Here is a 23,734-nt window from a genome sequence, read left to right on the forward strand (position 1 = left end):
GATCTACTTTAAATACATTTATCTATAATTATCACATACAAAAAAGCCTTACTTAATTTACATTAATAGGGTGACCAAAAAAAAAAAATTGATAAAAGCCAGAAAAAATCCAAGCTGAGCTGTCTTCGTGTCATCTTGTTGTGCCTACTTAGTCCCAGGGACAGCCCCCCCCGAGCCAGGCCCCCTGCCACTCCCTAAGCATACCGCAATGAGCAGAAATGAAGAAGCTGAAAAATCTTCGGCGTACACTGCTATCCTATTCCCACCAGTTTCACCCACCAGTTTAGCTACGGAGGCGTGCTTTCAGATGTTTGCCTTCCCTTCAACATGCTCTCCCCTCATTTCTTCTACTACTCTCACTACAAAGAGGTGACTCTCCATATAGTCCCTGTTCTCAACTTCTTTGTTCCAGGAGCCACTTCACACTTCCTCCAGCTGTTCATAAAGGCGTGACCTTTCCACCTTCTTTATTCACACAGAACCAGTCTTTCCTCACATAACCTTACCATTTCCAGGGATCCTGATCTGCAGCTCGAATCGGACTTACAGGCTCTCTTTGCTCGGTGGCCTCTCCATTCAGATTCCCATTGTTCAGTCAAATAAATATTTCCTATGCAAAGCCCTTAATTTTCCTGCACCCTTCAGCATTTTTTAATCTTAACCTTGTGAAAGTCTTATTTAACCCCACAATGCATTCTAGGATACAATTTGTATGAAAAATGCTATATAAAATAAAGTTTTATTATATCATATGTTAAGGACATAAAACATCCCTGATAGAAGTGTACAGGAGCTGACATGATAGACTAATATATTTTAAGGTCTATTGTGTAAATATGTATTTAGGGAATTCTAAAGCATGGTATTATTGACCCAAGTCTCTCTTAAAACACATTGATATATGGAGTAAAAGCCCTTATGAAAAGTAGCAACTTCGTCTGTGTAGTAGTCACCTTTCAAAGTGAAATATCTCTGCCATCTTCAGTTTTTTCTGATTCGATTTAAAACATAGTGGACATCTTGACAAAATTCCTCTCTTTTTAAGAGGAATAATATTCAAGTAATACTTACATGCATAAAACTAAAAAGAATAAGAAACTTTTACATATGCTTTAAAAGAAATGTACAACAACTATTTTTATACACAGAGAAAATGTACTATCTATGTATTTTTTTAATTTCAGAAAAAAATACACCTCCAAATCAGACTTTATAACATTAGGTTTAACACAACACAAACTGTTGCGGGGAAGTGATAAATGCTGGAAAAAACATAAGAAATATGAGCAGAAGAGCAAATTAAATGTATTAAACTAATAATGCAGCCATAATAAATGTTAACCAATGAGTAGCATGAACCTGTTCTCTAGAGTTCAAACCTTTTAACTTTTTATTGAAAAGATATAATCTCACTTTCAGAGGAAAAATAAACTTTAAAAATTCCCTTTTTGTACTTCTGCCTAAGCTTAAGTTGCAGGCTTCCTATAATCACCAGTACCACCAAAGAAGGTATTGCAGCAAGATGAACAAGGTGGGGGGGGGTGCAGGGTGCGGGGGATAACGCTTGCAATCCAACTGGCAGCAAATTATTTGAAGTTCTGTTTATATAAAACCAGCAATAACCTCAGTGCTGAATGTACTGGATCATAGTGGATAATATATGGGCTAGAAGGTCACTGTCTCATGCAAGCGGGTAAGGTATCTAGCTTCCAAGTCTGGGTGAAGCCAGTGTGCCATGATAAAGTTAACAAACTGATTCAACAGGGCCTAAAAAAGATGCCAGAGAGAAGGTGAAAGGTCAAAACTTATTAAGAGAAGCTAATTTTTATAACTTTTCATGACAGTACCCAATTTACACATCTTGCTTCTTCCTTCTTACAGAAGGAAGCTTAGGGATCACTGGGGCTCTGTGCTGTAAAATTAATGCAAGCGTCAAGCTGTTGAGCCGAATCACTCCAATGGAATGTAATGACTCGGTGTCCAGGATGCTCACTACAGCAGAACTAAGATCATTTCAAGGCTCCACAACCAAAAAAATGCGTGATACAGCTTTCAGGGGAGTAGATGGCAGCACCTCCAGCTCTTACCTTTTTCACACCTCTCTCCTTATTGCCTTTACTAAAGAGTTCAAATACAACAGTTTTTGAAAGAAATCTTTTACCCTATTATCTTCACATGTGCAGAACGTAAAAAACAATGAAGCTGTAATCTGTTACATTTTCATTCTTTTAACTACAGGGCAGACAAGGACTGCTGGAGGTTCGTTCACATGCTATGGAGCTAGAAGATGACGTACGGATAGGAAGTCTGTGTCACATCTAACAATTGTGCCCAAGTACTTAAAATTGCTATTGAATGGTAAACTCCAGAAGGCAAAATCAATCGAAGAGATGCACCAGAACAGGATCATTGTTCAGACTTACTTAGATCCTTCTAAGGATCCTTCCAGTCGAGGGACTGGAAAATACTAGTAAGACAATGGTTTAATTTTGTGCAAGAGGATCAAAAGTAGAACCGATATGTGGAAGATGCGATAAAGGTGTTTTAGACTGAAATGACTCAAATGGACAGGAAGCTATTATTCCTTGAACCTGCTATTTCAATAACCCTATTTAACAGAATTCTTAATCCATGGGAAATGTAGATTAGAAAATGAGTGTTTTCCTTCCAGCAATAAAACCCCAAACAATTAGGGGTAAAGTCAGGGGGCTATGATGGCATTATTACGTGGAAGATCTGAATGACAGAATAAATAAGGAAATACTGGAGAAAAGTACTTGGATCACCAGAATCTAACAAACAAAAGGTTTCATGTTGGAAACATTAAAGAAGCTGGAAATTGTGACAGGTGCACAATAAATCATGCAAACCACAGCAGTTGGGAAGTAATAGCAAAAGGAGAAGGACTTAAAACACTGGAAGACCTTTATGTAAATTTAGTATTTTACTTAGGGCTCTTTGGGACAAGAATCGTCCTTTTACTCTGGATTTGCACAGTGCCTGGTGCTGGCCTGCACTGGCCTCCTAGACATTTATTACAACACAAATAATAACAAAGACTGAGCAGACCACGCACTTTGTTCCTGCTGTTAATTGCCCCATTAAGGGAAAAACTAAGTAAGGGGCAAGAAATCTGATTGGCCAGAGCTGCCTAGTCTATGGGGATTGCAAGTGGAATAATTTTATAGATTGGAAAGCAGCTGCGTCCCTTGTCTTTGTCCAGTTCTCAACAGAAAGAAGCTCACATCGGAGAATTTCTCCTTCATATGTAGGAACTTGCACGTGCAGCCTCAGAAGCAACAGAGCTTCCCTGCCAACTCTTAGGATGTCTCCTCTACAACAGGAGTGAGACACAATATAAGGGCAAACAGGAGGAACATTTCCACTGTAGCTGTCCATACCATAAATATTCTGCAAACAACGGGTCCACTTCATTTTCCCCTGGGGTCAATTTGGCATTTTTCATGGTTTTTACATTCACTACTTGAAGAAACAAAGCATATAGGTGTCAGGGCAAATTCAGGATGCTGCTCAACCAATACAGCACTGTATGCACCAAAAAATCACATGTACTGATCACCAACTCCTCTTTCTTGAAACACTTGCATTAAGATCCCACCACCCTAAACTCAGTTAAAACGTCCAAGAGAATTAGTTCTACAAAGAATCATACTCAAGCCAGGGTGCTCCTGCCTAGTTCCTACTCAGAAATTTGAGTTCAAACCAGGAAGGCCTACAAAATTAGAGGAGGTTCAAAATGGCACTTCTACTGTTTTTTGTTTTCCTCAAACCTTGGCACAGCCAGCACTTGTCAGGGACTATTATAATTATACTCTTTACGTGCTGAAAAATTAATAAACAATTACTCACTTCAGGAAAAAAAAGAAAGCAGCCTTATCGTTGACAAATGCCGCAAAAAGCATCAACAATCTCTCTGAAATCTGGGTCCATACCACAGTAAGGGATTAACACCAATGTAAGGATGGCCATTGTTTGCTACGGAGAACTGGCACAACTGAAAGCTTGAGTCTGTAACGTTGCAGTTTTCTCAAGACTCTGCACCTGATCCATAGGAGCTACAAGGCATTTTTCTATCTTTGTAACAGAAGAAACTAGATTCAGTCTTTAATGCTGCTTTGGCCCAAGTACAGGCTGTTCAATCAATTTCTATTAAGCCACAAAGCCCAAAATTGGGGCTAAGTGTTTGAAATGCACTAGTTTCAATCCTGCTAGGCCAAAAAGAGCTTCCACACTGCTTTCGTGGCTGGAAACTAAGGGTTACCTCTACTGTGGTAGGAAGTCAAGCCCAGCTTCCCAGGAAACCATGAGAATGGTAAAAAAATACATGCTTTCCTGAACAAACAGGTGAGACAGCAAACATCTGGGACCTTGATAAATTCTTACTGAAATTTATTTACAGCCTAAATCTTGACTAAAACCTGCCATTCAGTTAGTTCTTCCCTAAAATATTGGCAAATTCTATATTAACTTCCTTGAGAATCCAGAGGGAACTCAGGTGCACTTGCACAGAAAGGCTTCCAATTTTCTTTAAAAAATTAAATAAAGTTAAATAAATCCCACATATCCCTTTTTAAGCAGGCCCATGCTACTCAGTCTTCTCCCCACCTTAAATCAATGGTAACCCAATTCAAATGCCTTACAGCTCTGTCTGAGAACTAGTGGAGAGATCAACGCTTTTTATCTTAAGGATTATGGATCGCTACTTGGCTGACTAACATACCCAGCAGCCCATTAGAAATACCACAAAGGGCACACTGTTTCTCCTTCCACCCCTCAGACTTGAGAAAGAAGCATATAAAACTTCACCCCTTCATGTTGTAGTTCTTAGCCTGCCTGCCTTGTTTCATACTCTAAACATACCAAGATTTATTAACCTTTACAGTAAAAACAAATAAAATAATGATGAAGTAAAAACACAGTGATGTAAGGGCTGCAGCTAGCACCGTTTATCTGTGGAAATCCAATTAGTGCTCAAGTGGCAGAGATACCTGGAAAAGTGCTCACAATCAAATCAAAAAAAGATACAAAAACATTAACCTGATGGCTAAAAACTCCACATTTAAACATTTAAAGTAATAAAGGTGCTTTTATTGAGTATTTTCTATATTTCATTAGGTCCCAAATTGACGAAGAGCCCTAGAGATGCATTTCCTGGGCTTTTGGATCCTTAGACCAAATGCTTGACTTTGTTGTTGTTGTTGTTGTAAAACAAAAAAAGAAAGAGTGTTTCTTGCTAGAATGGCAAACTTCTTTCTGCAGTAGCAACTACAGCAACAATTGCATATGAAGGAAATGCTGAAAAGCCTATGAAGATATTCTTAGATCTGACACATTCATTCTATACTCACCATGACATGAGCAGAAATGTTGTTTGAATTACTTTTGCCTGTAAGAGTATCTGGATTTACCTCTATTGTTGTGCTCTACCAGAAATTCTTCTCTCAAAGCTATCGTCTCATGTCCCTTGGCTGGGAAAGTGACCATATTGATGAGACAGTTGCTAGGAAGACAAGTACCCACTCTACACCTTGACAGTCTCAGAAAAGAAGATAGGAACTGAATAAATAATGAGATTTCCCAAGCCCCTAGCAGTAGGACCCTCAGATTAGGTCTGCTTACAAGACTTAGAGAAAAAGCACACAGTACAATGTCCGCGCTCTATCTTTCTGAATACTGTGATTCTGCTGCTTTTTGTCAGCATTAAATTCACTTAAATTTATGAAAAGAGGAATCAGGAGAGAGTCACTGTCAATGAACAGAAGACCAAACTTCTGAGTAAAAATTTTCTTCATCTCACTAAAACCACAGAACAGGAGCCAATAATACTTCATAAGTTTGGGAACATCTAATAGAACCTTACCCGTTGGTCTGCTTATAGCAAAATGGTACACTTGCTTCCGGTATAAATTTATGCATGCTGCTCTTACGCTTTACACAGAGGAGCTGAGTATACGCATTCAGAATAGACTGCATTAAATGCAAAATAAAATGCACTTAAATTCTATTCCAAGGTAAATTAACTGAGTTAAAAGAAGCAAACTTCCTTGAACTACACAGAAAGTGTATTTATAATTTCAGAAAGATTTTGTATTTTGTCCATTTATTTTTAAAAGTCCAAAAGTCTTAACTACCTTTCTAGGAAGAAGATTTCATGACAGATTGCTGTCAGGATTTTTACCTAATGCTATTCCTTAACTTCCTTTTTTTGTAATATGAATCCACAGCTCAGAAATGAATTTAAGACTTAAGAATATCATATGAACAGCTTGGATTGTACTGGGTACCAGAAAAATAGTCATTTCCTGACTTCACTGTTTCACTGGACTGCTGCTCAGACTCATATGTTCTGAACTGGCTGGCCCTATGTGTGGTATTCTCTTTCTACAGAGAATATTCACGAATCGGCTTTTAGATGCCAAAGAGTACAACCTCTCTTCAGGGAGCAATTTCTATGTCTCTTTAACTTTTGTGTTTGGTATGTAGCAAATTATAAAGAGGAATGCGATACCTAGAATTTGCACACTGAAATGTAAAATATTTAAAATAAAAAACTGAGGACAAAACCCCTATATCCAACAGATTCAACACAGCAACGTTTAGATTCCCCTCCTCTCCATCCCCTGTAATCAACAGGGACGAGTACTGGGTAAGAATCAGTGGTGAGAGACCTCCTGCTCCTGTCTGGAGTATGAAGAGTCCTGGTTTATTATTCTGCATTTGCATGTGGCAGCAAATGTGTAAATGCTTTAATAATACAAAAATCCCAATAGAGTGGAGGAGGAGGATATGAAAGAAAGAAATACAAGGACATTTACTTTCCTGAGAGTGAGATAGAAAGGAAAAGAGAGAAAGAAGATGACACGATAAGGGACAAAGCAAGCTTTCTGGGGTATATCTGGAAAAAGCTAGAAGAGAAATCATTAGGAAGTCCATAGTGCATCTACAGTGATACAGTGCGGATCAATTCATTTAACACTGCCCTGTACATTTACAGAAAAGTACTTTTGATATAATAAAGGCTCATAAACACACAGAAATTGGGTTAGACCTGTTTCGAATTCCTGCCAAACAATGGTTCAGAAAAATGAAGCTCTATTTTAATTAGCTCGACTCAAGAGTGATTTGATAACAGCAGATGCTGTCTGGATGCTTTCAGCTTGATGGGCTCCACATACATGAACTTAAGAGTGGCTTTGATGCAATTAGATATCTCTCTCTCCTTTAACATGTGTTAAGCTGAACCAATGGCTTGTGTCTATTCAACATCTTGAACTAGAAGTATATTGACACTCTTCCTCATTCTTCTCCAAATGAGTGGAGCTAAAGCGAAGAGAAGGCAGCTTATTTGAGGCTTACCCATGCAGTTTCAGCAACTTGAGGACAGAAGGGAAAGGGCACCAATACACCACCCACAATGTAATATTAAGGTCTTAACACTAGATCTGTTTCTACCACAAACCACATTTCCTGAAATGTAATTTTAACACGCTTGGTCAGTCCCGCTCAAAAAAACTGCCCTATCAATTGCTGCTTCAACTTATGTCATTTTCTGTAAAAACACGAGGGACTCAATAATAATTCCACACACCCCTTTTACTCCTGTATTCCCAGAAGATACTCCATACACACACTGCACCATTAGAGTAGCTTCCCTTCAGTCATGGCACAGCTCTCCCACCTGCTGTCCACCATTTTCTTTTAGAGACAACTTCTTCCATTCCTGGAAATACTTGTGCATTGACATCTTAGAGAACCCTTTGCCTTTCTAAAGCGATCTACCTACCTCACTCTGTAGCCATGAAGTACAGGCATTTGCTAAAGGACACATGCAACATAGGAGCTGCTTTAATGCATCAGGGACAAGGCTAATAGGAGGTCTTGATTTGTTAATTATCTGTCAGTTTGTCACAGCTGGGCTGCAAGGAGTGGGTGAGGGGGAATCTTTCTGCTTGGTTCTTTCTCTAAATGCTGAATTAGGCTGTCAAAACCTTCATCCCACCACAAGAGGCTGTGAAAAGAAGAGCCAGACTATCCTTTTCTTCCTCCTTTTCCCAGCAGGATATGCTGCTTCAGATGTCCTACCCTCCTACCATGTCTCTGGAAATGTATATGGCATATATAAAATGACCTTCACACCATCACAACATGCCCAGTTTAGTCAAGGGACATTAGCAGACCTGAGCATGATAAATCAGAGAGGAAATCCCAGTGCCGGGGGAGCACGCAGGAGGTACTTATTCTGCAAGGAGTCCTAAAGTTGCTACCTGCTTGAATCAGCAATTTCAGAGCGGGGTTTTGGAAGGCAGAAAGCTTGGCCCCTGCGAGAGTGAACAGATAGATATACATGGAGTTACAGAGATAAAGAGGTGGAGTAGTGGCAAGATTCCCTTTCTTCTTACATCTCTGCCCCATGTAATCCTCTAAATAGGGGGAAAAGTTCAGGCTGTGAAATGGGATAATGCATGGAATACCCCCATGGAGACAAATCTAGAAAAGCAGAAAGCAGACTGTGATACAGCAGTAGAATTTACTATAAATGCTTATGCCTCTTAAATCCAGCTAAATGTGGCCGTTAAGCCATGAGAGCCTAGGGAGGTCCCCACCCACTCCTCTGTTTTCCCTGCAGGCCACGTCCAGAGCATCCAACACTCAAGTCCTCTCCTCAACAGGCCCTGGATTATGAAAAATCCCCTGCAGGAGCTTCCCACATGCAACAGACACACCCCTTTTCTACCACCAGCGATGCTTCTCCCTTTCAGGTGTGGGAGGCTCAAAATTTATTCCATGTACACACAGGTACTGCCTGCTTGAGATGGGAAAATTGAGGGCATTCAGCTCTGGCTTTGTACAGGTGATCAGAAGGTATGAAGTCACCTGAACTGGTAAAAATGACCACATGCATTCCCCTAGTCCATTGAAATATTAAAAAACCCACAGTGTCTCAAGTTAACAATTTTACACTTACGATAGCCAAGGAGCACATACATACAGTCAGTACACCAGTCAAATTCTCAATGCAATTTTCTTCTGTGGACCATCTTCTCCTATAGTTTGACAAAACTGGTGCTTTTCATCTTTTGAGCTAGAATCCCTTAGAACCAGCATTTCATTTTCTAGTGCAATCCACCTACCAGTATACAGCATGTCAGCTGTAAGGGTAGAATAAGAGCTACAGTCTCCTCACCCTGTAGACCTGAGCACTAAAATAAATGATACATTTTTGCGCTGACAGTCCTACCCTCCATGGATGGGGCCCACTGAGAAATCCACTGGGGACAAAATAACTGTCTTTATCTTTCATCACATAAAGCTAATAGATCCATTTCAGGCAACATTTGCAGAGCTTGTCCCTGGAAAATAAAATTTGCTAAAGCACTGCTTCTCAAACTTTATGCAAGCTTGACTCCTTTTTGCACTCATCTGTTGTGGTGGCTCATCCCACATTCCTCAGCTGAGATGGCAGCAAGTTCCTTCAGGAAAATGGGAGTTAATACAATAAATGCTAACTCTTCAAACTAGAAGGAACAGAACTCCTAAGAGCAATTACAAGTAGAAAGCTATTTACTGGCTAGTGACTTTGCGACTTCCTTTGAAGCCTTTTGCGTCCCTTTGGGGGTTATAACCTAAGTCTGAGAAACACTGCTGTAAGGAACTTAACTATAAAGAGACATAGCACTGGTGATGACAATGTGATGACATAGTATTGCTCCCCACCCCACACCTACATAAGAGTTTAGGAGCAATTTCCCAGCAGGTCCTGGTGGCCTCAGCCCCTTTGCCTTCAAAAGCTCTGCCCTACAGTGATACAGACTCATGGGTGTTGAGATGATGCTTGAGATGAAGACCCAGTAGCATCGATAATACAACCAATGCAGTAGTCAGCATTAATTATTCCAAACTACTATAGGGCAAGGCCTGTGTCTCTTAAAACATCTGTCTCTCAATCTTCTGGTCTTTAATAAAATCACCCTCCCAGCCATAGGGTGTAACTGGAATTGCACATACGCATGTGCATGCAAAAACATAAATGCATAAGGAGAGATTCAGGTCCTCATTAAAAAATGGAATAAATAAGAATTCACCAAGGAATTCTGCCAGAGTCTGATTTCCAGATCTGGTTTTGCTGCATTCTTGCCCACAGTCTGCAGTGTTCTGGGTGCCTCCCTATCCTTCTCCAGCTGCACAGTCCTCTTCAAATTCAGACTTCTTGCACCTATAATTACTAGGTGCCCTGTGCCAGGCTCCTTTAATTAACCAACCCAACTCTTCTCCCTTTGGGATCAGACTAAGCTCTTTTTTATTAGTTCCATCAGTATCTAGGCCTAAGCAGGATACCTTATACCACTTCGTAAGTGGGGCTGTAGGGTGCAAATGACCTCCAAAGCACCTGCCTGCAGAAGAAGCAAAGAAAGCAAAGCAATGAACCAAGTAGAAATGGCATGAGGGGTTGATACAACACCTTTCAAACTTAATTACATCAGCAAAAATGACATAGCTCAAAATCCTCAGGAAAATGGCTTGCGTGAGGGGGACCTTGGTGTGCCAGTTAGGTGCTGCTACAGTGCTGAAGGTGCTTCAATCCAAAGAGCAGAGAGGCAAGAAGAAAGTAAAACCCCTTACTTGTCATTACACCGGAGCCAACCTTGTGATTTTTAGGGCTCCAAGAAAGAGCCGAGCATTCCTGGAGAGCACTATTTCCCCCAGCCTCACTCTCCAGCTGACACTGTCTTACCAACAGCTAGTATGGAGTCTGAATTACAGGTCCATGCAATGTCCTGGAAGAAGAGGATTCCCATTTCACTGTTTGTACTTAAGACTCCACATTCCTGTGTCCCAGGAGAACTGGTAGATCAGAGTCCAGATACTGTCCGAATAGTTCTTCTTCCTACCCTGTGCGGTACCGCAGAACCTCCTGCAGGCAGTTTCTTTAGCATTTATTGGTATTTTACCTTTAGCCAAGACACTTTCATTCTCTGAAGCCATTTCACCTAATTTCTAGACAAACTGAAGCACATACGCAAAAAAGAAATGGCAAAATGCATACTGGCCTTTTCTGGACCATGAGATATTCTGTATGTATGTGTTCATGCATGTGGTGGAGAGAGAATGGGAGGTGAAAAGCGAAAGAGCTGGCTAATGTCCTGGGATTTCTTAGGACAGGCGGTCACTCTTAGTTGCACAGCTTGACTTCCCCAGAGAGTTTTCTCAAGGAGAAACCAGCCATCGATCTTGGGACACACAACTTCCAGGACCGTTCCTTATCTCAGAACAGCTTCTGCCACGAATTCCTGAATGTGCTTTAATGTTTAAATTATTAAATGCATTAATGTATTTACATTATTCAAGTCTTATGTGCATTTTTCTAAGATAATTTATGTATAAGAGTTTGAATGTCCATGACTGTTAATGTCTACAACCCTTCCTGTTCATTATTGATTCTGGAAGGGAAAAAAAAAGGCAGTGTTTTAATGCCTTATTTTTAATGTATTAAGAGTCTGAATAAGTGCATTCTCTTTTTTCTTTTGTAATTTCATAATTTAAGTAGTGCATTTATTAAACTGACACAGTATGAATTGTGGTGAAGTCTGGCACAGGTCCATACTGCCAACGCAGCCCAACCGACCATCACACTACTCTGCAAATCAAGTACAAGCTCAGCTCCTCTTACGCCAGCTTTTACTCCCTACCTGAAATCAGAAGGGACAGAGACTACAAAGAAGTCTTTTGAAAATACATTTTCTTTGCTATTTACATGGCTTTTCTTTGTCATCTCCATTTTAAGTCAGTGAAAGTTTTCTTATGCGATTGATGAACTGTTTTAATGCAAACCTGTTCTTTCAATGAGCTCTAAGACACATATTACAGTTAAAAAATTTCTACAGTACCTTTTAAGCCCAGTAGCTCCAAAGCTCTTCAGAAATCTAAACTTAGTACCATTTTGTTGTTTTTACACCACAGTTGTGCACATCATAAACCCAAAAATTTGCCCAGAGCTTGATGTCCACCGTCAAATTACCTACAGGAATCAGGTCACCTCCACTGTTGAACCACAGCCACTTCTAGAGCAGAATACAGCAGCTATTCAGCAGTAGCTGGCCATCTTGCATGCCAGTTTGGGACAGGAATGCTATAATAGGCAACAGAAACTGCAGAAAAATTCAGCTAACACACAATAGAGCTACCTCCGCTCACTCCACCCACACACAAATGGTGTTGTATGGACATGCACTTTATATATAAATTATGTGTAAATGCCTTAGATGTTTATAGCCAAAAATACTACTTTCAAAGTCCAGTTTTTACTGCCAGACAAATCCACTGCCAGCTGAGCCTACACAGAGCAACAGTGACACCCGATGGCTTTCAGCTTAACCTTCGGACACGCATGCCCTGTGAGAGGAACCCAGGGGCTCAATTTCCTCCGTCAGTATGGTAGCCTCAACTCAAATCACCTATCAGAACAACTCATCAAGAAGCTGAACTGCAGAGAGATAAAACTTGCTGTACGTAGGCACTGTATGTAATTATGAGTGTGTGCATAAGTTTCACAGTACATTCTGCATAATTACAGCCTTGCCTGGCACAGTTGCCAGTGCGAGCATGAACACACACGCACACACATAATGTATGCACAATATTGTGCATATGGACTTGGGAAAAGACAGAGAACAGTGAAAGTTGCTGGCTGTTGTTTTAAGAGCTGACTCTGCCATTTCTAAGGTTAAGTTTGTGTTTTTTTGCTACTCATTACCATTCTTTAACTGTTACAATTTATATCAGCATATAATGTTAAATAATTACAGGGAGCGGAGCTCACTCTAGCGAGGATATAAATGCGCTGTGGGATTCTACAGATTTAAACAAATAACACTCACAGCAGGGGGTGAGCAGATGAATTAGCATTAATATCCTGCCTGGGAGATCCCAGTGCAGTGTTATGGCTTAAATACAGATCTTTTCTGTAACAGTCAATATGACAGCTACTAGCAATACAGCCCAGCACATTCACTAGTCAATATAGCAGCTGCATCTAAAAGAATGCCCTTGTAATAATCCATACAGCAGCCAGTTAAAATAAATAACTTCCCTTTAACAGTCTATATCACAGCCAACTGCATTAAAACCTTCCCTTTTAAGGTCTATACCATAGTCAGCTAAATGGAAAAATTGGCATCCTTCTTGGCAGCTTCAGAGGGAAGTCAAGCATCAAATGGGCTAGAGGCTGAATTCTCCTCTCATCTCTTGGGGGACGAGGGGGGTCCCTTCCATGTCATGCTGGTGGGGAATCCTGCAATGCTGCTATCACAGCTTACAGTTTAAGTTTTGTGAGAAGATGATTTAAGCCTCCAAAGCCATCACTTCACTATCTTTCACAAGCAATTACATTCACTTTAAAAAATAAAAACCAAAACCTGTTTCTTTTCTGATCAGAATAACAAATCAGGTAGACCACAGCTGTCCAGGAGTAGCCAGCACATATATCCGTATTTCCTCAGAGTAAAGGCAATATGCCTTTTCTAGCACTTTTACCATTACAGAGATGCCCCATCTCAGACTAAAAGCAGAACCCGAACTTGAACTCTCTGTTTTAAATCAGTAGCTGCTTTTTTTACTCTCTAACAAGAAGCAACAGGCTGAGGTAGGCTAGGAGTCTACCTCCCTTGGACTGTACCACAGCACTTCATTTTGCAACAGCAATTGCAAAAGATCATAATATAAATCATAATAGAAATGGTTACGAAGCATCCAAATCTGAAAACTGGACTGGAGGAAAATCCATGACCACAATGAATCCTGTCATAAGAGACCACTACATACAGTTTTTACCTAGGGTCTAATTCTGTTCTCACATATAGAGATTTTATACTGGTATACCTCCATTCTTCTGTGATAGAGTGGCTGTAGATTTACACTGTGAATTAATTGACCTGCAAAACAAACCTGTAGAACTTCGACAAATTAAAACAATGCTTCTTGAGGCAAATTAGAAAGTAAACCGCAAAAAACTCATAAAGCACTTAATACTGAGCTTATAGTTTACAAACTGTTGTACAAGCAGTAATAAATCTCTAGAAAATGAAATGTGTAGATATTTTCGTATTTTCCATACTGCTAAGAAATTTTATTGATAGGGAATTCTGCCACTAAAATGCTACATTTGCTAGCTTCCTATAAAAGAAAGGAGAAAGATGACAATTTTGTTAGAAATTGGAATGATAAAGCAGGAATGGCATTTATTCTTTAAAACTCCACAAATGAAAAACATCTGCCTGCTTTCTTTTTAAGAAACCTGTCCCTTTGGGTATATATTAAAAAACATAAACATAAACCAGGGGCCTACAATCCCACCAGATGTTTGGCACCTGGAGCCTTTTCAAGTAATTGATCAAGAAAATAAATATTTTTTTCAGGTAACAGGAAAAAATTATCTCTAAAATCTTTCACATTGTCAATGCTTTAATTTATTTTATCTCAGTTTTTAAGGGAAGACTGCAGCTACAAACACATTCCAGCCTACAGCCTCCCAAATTAAAAATAAATACACACCACCCCTGCTCCAGAAGTCATGGTTTGAAGCTTTGACCATATTTTGCAAAATGACAGTTATTAAAAACAACAAACATGCATCACAGTGAGTCATCTGGTTTCCAACTTCTGAGTCAAAAGGGGCTGATTCCACACAAACTGAAACCTGGCTCTCTGACTACTTGCATGTTTAACGATTTGTATCTCTGCACCACAGCTTCAGAACAGGATGTGGAAGAAAAGAATGAAAAGGAGATGGGAGAAAGGGGAGGGGAGGGGAAGAGAAAAAACACTTCTTTACTGGTCCCAGTGTCATTGCAAATAAAGACCATGTCAAGATTTAAACCATAATAATGGAAAGGCTATAAAGGTCCCTGCTATAATGTTTCCTCTGATATTCCCTTTCATAAATGCTCTCTTTATGTTGCATGCTTTGCAATAATACATGTAATCTTTGTGAACTAGCCCCGCTGGGGAAGCTGTATCATATGAAGCTTCACAGAATACAACATTAGAGGCTAGACAATTCATTTACCAGTTCCTCAACTTTTGTTAGCTGCACCTATCTTCTTCAAGAGAATGCAACAAACATGAGGAGACAAGTAATCTAAAGCAACCTCCAAATACGTTTAGCTGGAAACAGATCTGTATCTACCAACACATGGACCTGCAGTATGGAGTTACCTCTTCCTCCAATGCAATACCTTTCTGGGTAAGACTAAAAGCCTCTTCCCAGATCCTACATGTATAAGCAAGATCCCTGAGCTTGTTCACAGCTATGCCAATCGGATCGATAGCATCCTGAGCTTCCTCTTGGCAGAGACAGTGAAGAACATCAGTGCCTAGAGTATCTGACAACAGATCCCTGCCAGCACCAGAGGCGTGAGCCTCCTGATGGCAGTGCATAAATACATGAGCATGGGGTACTGGTTGCAACACCTTTTGCATTTGCATGTGCGTAGCAAGACCCATTCACTTCAGGTAACACACTAGGCTGCATGAAGCTCAGCTCTGCCTTCCCAGAAGGAATGACCATTAACAGCAGCCTGAGACACCTGCATGCCTGGCAAGAGAAGTACAGAGAAGAACACCACCTCTGTAAGAATTTAGGGTTAAACTGGAATCCCATGGGGCTTTAGTGCTGAATTTCCCAAGTGACCTGATACCACTACTTTGAAGCATACTGGGTGCTTGGCAGCTGACCATTAGAGTAAGAAGTAAGTCCATTTCTACAGGATTGCGGCAATCCAATGTTGAGAAAGGGGTTGTCAAAAATATAATGTGGGGGGGGGGGGCACACGGGCTTGTCTCAGTCTTGACTGTAATTCTCAATCACTGCACAGAAAGTATTTATATCCTGTTGGCAGCATGTGTAACCAATGCGACTCTTCGTGTCAGAGCTGTCAATTACGGGCTTGACTTATGAGGAAAGATTAAATGAGCTAAATATGTAGAGCTTGGCTAAGAGACCAGGATGGGGGTGGGGGAAAGGAGAAATTATGTGATAACTGTCTGCAAACATCTGAAGGGTGCAGACGCTTAAGGAGGAAAGGAATCACTTAGGGTGGCACACAAAACAAACAGGAGAAGCAAGCTGGAAGGAAGACACAGGAAATTCTCCCTGTGTACCAGGGAAACTCCATTCCAGCAAGATGTACTCTGCTGTAAAATTGTATCCCAAGGAATACCATCATTCAGGCCATTCAGATGCTTGACAAAACACTAGGAAGTTCACAGCAGAGGAAAATCCTGCTCTGACCAAAAGATAACGGATAATGTAAAAACATGGGGCATATTGTGAGTGTGGCTGATGATATGAAGCTATCTCTCCTGCTTCTCTCCAGCTGTAAAATTCTTTTACTAAAAAACTATGTATATTTTCATTGTTACTTTTCCAGAAAAGCAATTGTCAAAGTAGCAGTGGTGTGTTATGGGATCACAAGTGGGAAGAGGACATGGTCTGTACAATTATAACAAGGAGAAGCGCTATGTAATAAACATGCCTACAAAACCAAAACAAAAAAACCCCCAAACTATTAAGATGTTTGGAAGGATTTGCAATGTAAGTGACATAGGGAAAAATACAAGAAACATGAAAAGCAGGGAAAGTCTCTTCTCCAGTAAGTTGGTTAGGAGCTCCAAATCCAAGAATTATACTAACTCTCAACCTCCTAGTTTGGCAAATCATGGTTCTGAAGGTGCTGGCATCAGAAGTATCTGAAGGATGTACTCTTGTGCATCAAAGTTGGTGAAAGTTCCTTTAAGTTCTTGAATAACCCATTCTGCCTTCTGTGCCCCAGCTACCTTACTTTCAATGTCATGAAGATGCAACATACCTTTTGCTCTAAGGCCCAACAAAGATGCCATAGACATTGCAAATTTTTTCTTATGGCATGATCTCCCAGGTAAAAGTAGGAAGAAGCCAAGAAGCAAAGAAAGATATCACATGTAGGCAGTTATAATCTTGTAAGAATCACTAGCTGTCACTAGACTCTTTTTGGTTGCAGTAACAATGACACAGGCAGCATCTGGATATGTGCAAAAGAAGTCAAACTGCTCAGTGGTATCAGAGGTAAAACAGGAATTAAGAATCTCTAGCAACACTTTCCAGATTAGGAATTTAATAATGCAGGGTCAAGAGGCACTCCAGAGGACAAGTCTCCTGCATAAAGTTATTTCAAGAAAGCTAAAAAGGCAGACACTCCTGTGAAGTTCTTAAGCTGGTCCTTCCTCTCCATAAGCAGAAAGAACTGTGGGCAATTGCTGCCCTCTACAAGTTGTTCTGCACATAGCATATTTTCCACACACGTGTAGCTGAAATGATACTATTATCTCACCTTGATCCCATAACCCATCATTACCAAAGTGCACACCGTGCAGGCACCTCTTTGCTGTGTGCTGTCACCTGTTTGAAATTAATAGGTACCCTTTCCAACAGCTGGGATGCACACAGCAAAGTGCTCCCAATCTTTCTGAGCAGGCAAAGAGCTGGGCTGCCAACAAATACACAACAGCCAGCTGATAGCAAAGCAGGCCATGATCTGTAAGAAATTGTTTGTAGGCATAGCATGTTTAGACCTCCGAAACATCACGTGAACATAAACGAAAAAATTAAATTCATTTTTCTCAGGGGGAAAATATCAAGTAATGTTAAGTATTTCCTAACTGTGTGCCAGTATTTTTTTCCAATGTCACAAAGCACTGTAGCTTCCATTTTACCTTTAGTGAGAGATCTGAGATCTCTGGAAGTCAAATCATATCCAACATTAAAAAAAGACTCTAAGCTAACTCCTAGTACTTCAATTTCCTTGCACGTTTTGTAAAGAACAACTTAGAGCATTACAACTATTTTAAAACCATCTTAAAAATCTTCTGATCAGTAATGTTGGTTTGTCTGAAAAGCAAGTAGAAATTGCTTTCAGAGCTCTCTTCTGCACAAGTGCACAGAAAAGATTGTAAGCTGCTAACTCACCAGACTGTTAGTAATAGAAAATTACTGTACCTATCCTAGTTGTTATGCTGCCTCACCCACAGGCTCTAGTGTCATTTAACCTGTAAGCTCTTAGGGATAGGTAAAGCCATTATTAAATTTTGTACAGTCTGATAGGGTCTTAACCTGCTTTGGCCTGTAACTACTGCAAGTTTCTAGCTTTCATAGATTCACATATAATGCTACAACAGAAGTTATATCCCAAACTATTTAGTCCACCCTCTTTTAAAATTGGGATTTAAAGGAATTCCAAGAAAACTTTCCCATTGACTTCAGATGGGCAATTTAACTTGACGTGACAGTGTTCCTTTAGCTATGCTCAGTAAGTAAATTTGCATCTGCGTGCTTTGCACATATTAATATATTTGTCTAAATCAACAGAGTAAAAGGAATTGACAGATTGAGTGAGTACATTTTGCATGAACAACAAGAGAAGTCAATGAACACGCAGAAGTAAGAAACAAAACCAGGCAAAAACCCAATAATCTCAAACTTATCAGAACGTCAAACACAACAGAGGTCTGCTTAGTAAATCATAGAACTCTCTTTGCAGCAAACCAAAGGATATTGTGTAAGGCAGTCACACACCTCTGGCTCCCTGTTCCTGGCCAAATAAAACCAAAATTTGCACAGCAATTGCCCTCCACAGGCTAATGGAATTATTGTCCAGCACTGGGAATCCACAGCAACACATTCAGGACCTCCCCAAACAAACCGAAGCATTATCACACCACTAGGGTTACTGCCTGTACAGGAGGTCACAAAGCTGATAGTCTCTCTCCTGCTGACAGTGGTAAATTACCCTGACTAATGTTTCGCTGGGGGCTGTAAGTTAGTTGCCTACTGACTTTGGCTGTCTGGAAATCCCCTCTGGATAGATTTACTTTTAGAGAATCATTCAGTGTAGGCCACCACTTCGAATAAACCCATTGTGGCAGACTGAAAATTTGTACAGTAAACAGGTATTAATCTTGTCTTAAACAATAAAGGCTGGGAAAATGGAAAGCAAAAATGTACAGTACACTCTAGTCCCTCACATCATTTCTGGAAACAAAAGTCCCTCTGAAAAAAATCACATTTTTCTACAAATCTAGACTAGGACCTTTGAGCTTCGAAAGAAAGGATAATGATACTACATGGTATCCCTTGTGCAAGAATGTGTTCCAGAAAACAAGTATGAGGTTTTCAGTGAAAATACCATTCTTGTCTTCATTTCAAACAACACTTTCAGGCAAAGGAGAATCTGCAAAAAATTTCCATGTATCTCATTTTCTGTAGGGTTTATCAGCAGAAAGAGCATCCACTACTTCATAAGAAGAAGAGAGACATGGATTCTCAATGTGCCTAAAGATTTGTTCATAAAAAGTGCATTCTGAGTACTCTTAACTAACATTAGCCCCAACAAGCTCTCTCAAATCTTATGACACACTTCTGTAACCTTTCCTCATTCCCACTCATGGTTTTGTTCACATGGTTAAAGACAATGGTACTGTTAGTGTTAGGCTCTGTCAACTTCTAATTACACCAGTTAGAGCTAAAACTAGTCAAACTTAAAGTCTCAATTGCAAAGCTCCTTCCTCAGAAATCTAAATGAAATTCTCTTTAACCACAGTCTACTTAAGAGGAAGCTTAACGGAATAGATAAGGTTTAAAAGGAGGCAAGGAAACAGAGAAGATCTAATAATTCTGTTGTCTGTCACTGAATGCTAAGCACCCAAATCCAGGCAGCTGAGAAAAGGGTAACTGTCCAGTTTCAGTTTCAAAAGTTTATCCATTATAAACACATATCACAAATTTTACAGGTTTACTTCCAAGGAAACCTAGCAACTGAACACAAAAAACGCAGAGGAACTAAATATGCCCATAACCAAGCCCAAATCATGGCGTCAATTTGAGATCTCAGCTGGTGGTTCAGGAAAGCAAAGACGGATACAAACACCAAATGTGTTCAGCATGGACATACAGACTGATGCGACTTTGTGCCTGTGGACGTGATGGATCTAGAAACCTCAAGTCTCTTTTCTGCTCTCCATTTTTTTCATTATTCCTCAATCACCAGAAAAGTAGTCAAAACCAGAAAAAGGATGAACTAAAGAAGTAGCAGTATACCACAATCACTTTTCTAAAAAGTATTAGCCATGCAAGGCTAGAGGCTTTTCCAAAGACATAAAAGTGGCAGAATGAAGCCCCTGAAATAGAAATTACCTCATTTACCAGGCCAACAGTCTAGGTCTCACATCTATGCCACCAACTTGCTGGATGAACCTGGCTAAACAGTTAACCTGTATATCTCAATTAGCTTTTCTAGAAAATGGAGATAACACAGACATATTCCCTAAACACAACAATTTATGTCTGCAGTGTACCCTATGATGTTTGCACAAAAAGTGGTGTTAAAAGCATTCTGGCCATTATCATGACCCTTAAAAATTTCAAAATCAGTTTAACAAAGGGTGGGGAAAAGCCATGAGGGCTCCAGCACATCCCAACAAACTCTACATTAATTGCTATAGAGGCAGCAGTAATTCTTGTAACCTTGTACCTTTCAACAGCCTGTAAAAAGGGAATAAAATGTCCATATTTCAGTGCTAACTGCTATCATCTGCAGCCACAAACAGAAAGAAACAGCACATGCTAAAAATAAAAGAAGAAAAGTTAAATAATCCTGCAAAAGAAAATACCCTGTTCCTCATACCATGATCCAGGGATTTTGTAACTTAGTGAGAATCCACGGGACTGTTTTACATTTACAGCCAGCACTTTTATATTTACAACTAGTACTTCTTCCAGCTATCAAGCACCAGCAAGGGAATGAGTAAGTTTTGTGGCAGGAAAAAAAACCAAAACCAAACAACAAACAAGCAGTATGTGGAAAGGCCTCACTTTTAAGCTCTGCTTCCTTAGGTTCTTCCTGCAACCCAGGCTCATGTTAGAGGCTCTCATACGTATAACCTTCATAGCTGTAATTCAGACTGCAGCAGATTTGGCAGAAAGCAAAGGCCATCAGCAAACATATTTAAGCTCTTGAAAACATCTCAAAAGGAGCAGAGTATAGTTAAAAAGCTACAAGACACTGCTAGGGAGAGACACAACAAGCTAAAAAAGAGAAGCAAAAAAGATGGCATAATTATACTAAAGAGAGAAATTCGATCAAAGAAACAAAGATTCAAGAAGAAAAGGGGATTTCCTAATGCTTTAACCTCACAAAAAGGGGCTTTGTCCTATGTAGTTACATCTTTTGCACATCCCAGGGCTTTGCTTTGAGTGGCTGCAAAAAGACAAACCTATTCCAATTCCACAAGTGTTCAGAGGATTATCAGAGGTGGCTGCACATACAAGCAGAAAGGGATGCAGCAGTGTTCACTGATAAGCTGGACTCAAGGAGAAGCTGATCCCGCACTGACGATGACAAACGTGGCTGTAAACAGCAGCAGAGCGAGATGCTGACACTCTGCTAACACAAGGTTACACTTCCCACTATGGAGCTACACGGCAAATTTTAATGGGCCAAGACCGACAGCTAGGGAAATGAGTGTCCGCTCTCTGCTGCAAAAATTATAGCTTCTCCCATCCCCCTCCAACTCATTCTCCACTGTCAGTACTATAACACAATGACCTCTTATTAGGGAGTATTTTTCAGTTGGGACAGTTTATTGTAAGGACACTGGATAACTCAAGGGATTAATGGCATTGACGTGGAGTCCCTTATCTCCAGTTTGGTAGTTCAAAACATCAAAAGTGGGTTGAAGAAAGAGCAATTAGGAGTCTGACATGAGTTTGTAGGGCTCCATTCTAGAGGCCTCAGTAAGGCCATAAACCTTAGCAAGGTATGCTCTGAAGACCCAAAGCACAGGACACAATATGATGTGTCAAACCGCATCTGCTACATGATCTTGCAGAACGCTGAAGTCCTCTTGCAAACAAATAGAAATCATTGCTTCTCCTAGACTCCTGTTGAAAGCAGCAGGCTGTAGGGGTACAGACTACATAGAAGACAGTGCCACTGAGCTCAGAGCAGAAGGTATTTAGCACCTTGCAGGATACAGTGCCCATTAGAATCACAAATACAATACAAAAACAGTTTGAGTCTATAATGACATCTGCTGATGCAATGCAAGATGTTTTAATTCTATTGCTTTCCTGCACTTGTGCATAACACCATTGACATGTTCCAAACAGGTCTCAGTCCTGTGAACCACTGAGTACTTTCAGTCACCAATTAAGTCAAAAAAAGTGAGGGGGTACAGAGCAGAATTTGGTCATGAGAGTCTTTTCTCCCTCCTCTGGGTTCTGCAGGTCTTCTTCAACAGCTTAACACTAGATTTGAAGTCAGCAACGATATGCCCAAGAACATGGCTTTCCCATACAGAGCCATTTGTTGGATTCATGCCACAGTTTGTTCTGGTGTTTCCGTAAACATTTTTGTGACATGGTGCCGTGTGCCTGCAAGTCTGCTTTATGGACTGAGATCTACTGCATGCATTAGAAGGCAGCATGCACGATCCTGGCTACAGAGAAGCCACAGTAGTGTGGTGGAAGTTAGGTCATCTGGCTCACAGAACTGAACTGCTCATTTAATAAGGCTTCTACAGATACTCAGCTGGAAGCAATAATGACTCCTAAGCAAACGTGACAAAGACTGTGAGAGTTTAATATAAAAAAAAAATTAATGAAAAAATAAGGAGAAAACCTCCACCTTTCAAAGGGCTTTAATTAGCCCACATGCAAGACTCACCATTGTGAGAGTAAAGTTTATGTTGGGAGTTCTTTAAACATGCAAATATTTTTATGTGGTAGGAAAATACACCTATACAGAAAGATACACAACTGCTATGTGCTTCCTCTGAGCAATTATTCAGTTGCATATACAGTAAGAAATTAATTAAATCAAAGGTAATGTTAGAATCTGCCTTGAGAAAGAGAATAAGCTGTTGACCAGCACAGGCTGTGATGATCTGCCACCTGCTATGACCTTCCTAAGGTGGGGGTTGGGGGGAAACGCAACACCAAAAAAACCAAACCACCAAATCCATCACAAAGTACATGGTGTCAATAACAACTTCAGGTAATCTCACATACAGATTCTATGCAATTAAGGGATGTCACAGTGTTACTAGACTAGAGAGATTTTCACTGCAGAGCTTAACAGAATTCACGAACAGCCCTCTCATTAGATGCGTTTTACTGACCCTTCCCAGTTCACAGTCTGTACTCACATCTCCCTCCTTTAAAAATCATCTCCTGGGTTCTCCCGAGAAGAGTTACAAGGCAAAAATACTTTGATGTGGCCAGTGCCACACCATTATGGAAAGTACTTGAGCCTTCTCACTGCAAACAGCTTGTATTCACTATGATCACCAAATGAAAGCCAGAAAAGAAACTCAATTAGAGATTTATATGTTTAGGACAATAACACGGGCTAAGAATTTTGGCAAGGTTTCGACTGAGTTATAGATGGCTGAAGAGGAAGGAAAAAAAGAAAAAGAAGGTTGTAAAAAAAATATATATACTGCAGCGCCAGAGAGGGGTGGCTCACTTCCCACTCTGCGTCACCATAAAAAAGAAAACAAAACAGGGTTCACTTAGTCGTCCTCATACACAAAAAAATCCCAGAGCTCTTTCCAAAAAGTTTCTAGAGTGAAAACATTGGATCACAAGCACTGCCAGCTGCCAGACACTTCTAAGCTCATTCTGAGT

The 23,734-nt window shown here is 40.2% G+C and overlaps 1 protein-coding gene across 1 annotated transcript in view; it reads right to left on the reverse strand.

The window, feature by feature from the left end:
* The window catches only part of PEX14 (peroxisomal biogenesis factor 14), a 73,028-nt gene that overhangs the window by 47,437 nt on the left and 1,857 nt on the right, over positions 1–23,734 (reverse strand). The window lies entirely within an intron of this gene.

The sequence above is a fragment of the Haliaeetus leucocephalus genome, unplaced genomic scaffold (assembly GCF_000737465.1).
Source record: "Haliaeetus leucocephalus isolate CR32 unplaced genomic scaffold, Haliaeetus_leucocephalus-4.0 Scaffold556, whole genome shotgun sequence".
Classification (NCBI taxonomy): Eukaryota; Metazoa; Chordata; class Aves; order Accipitriformes; family Accipitridae; genus Haliaeetus; species Haliaeetus leucocephalus.